A 671-nucleotide genomic window follows, 5' to 3' on the forward strand; every position below is an offset into this window, starting at 1 on the left:
GTGATGATAATGATGTCAGTGCTCCCTTTGGACCCGTTGTATGTAAAGGCAGATAAAATCGCTTTAGCTAGTGCTTAGGACTAAAACTTAAATCAAGTCTGAAAAATTAAGATCTTGGTAATATGTGATATGAAATATGTATATATAATATCCTCAGAATATAAATTCACAGTGCCCTTAGGGATTATCATAGGGAAATCACCACATTTAAAAGACAATTTACCTGTCTGCTGAAACAAATTTTCTTTTCAGTTAGCCACGTCTCTAACTTTCTTTGCACCTGTGCGATTTTGAGACAAATTTTGATATCCATAATCACTTTTCCTTGCCATAGTCCTGTCGTGTACAAAGTTAATGCAAAATGCAACCGCCACGTATCCACTCCATAACATGTAAACCATGTTTTCGTTTCTTCAGTAAATCTTAGCAAGTTGTAGGCTGTACCATTATCAGGGCCCGTGCGGAGATTGCATGACCCACTTGACACGATTTCCAAGACCTGGGAACTGCCTTGACCTTCTCCTACTCTTGTATCGATCCTTTTCACGAATGTCGCGTCCGCTGGCCCTGGTCATTAGAAAAGTCTAAGAACAGTTACTTCAGATGTAAATGAGGAGCTGTTGACAATGCCTGGTGATTTTGTGTGATCATTTAATAAAGGATTAAATCCC

The 671-nt window shown here is 38.9% G+C and overlaps 1 protein-coding gene across 1 annotated transcript in view; it reads left to right on the top strand.

Moving 5' to 3' along the window:
- LOC119587908 overlaps positions 1–671 on the top strand; it is a gene marked incomplete at its 3' end in the record, with an annotated part of 28342 nt that overhangs the window by 24916 nt on the left and 2755 nt on the right.

Source organism: Penaeus monodon, chromosome 23 (assembly GCF_015228065.2).
Source record: "Penaeus monodon isolate SGIC_2016 chromosome 23, NSTDA_Pmon_1, whole genome shotgun sequence".
NCBI classification, from domain to species: domain Eukaryota; kingdom Metazoa; phylum Arthropoda; class Malacostraca; order Decapoda; family Penaeidae; genus Penaeus; species Penaeus monodon.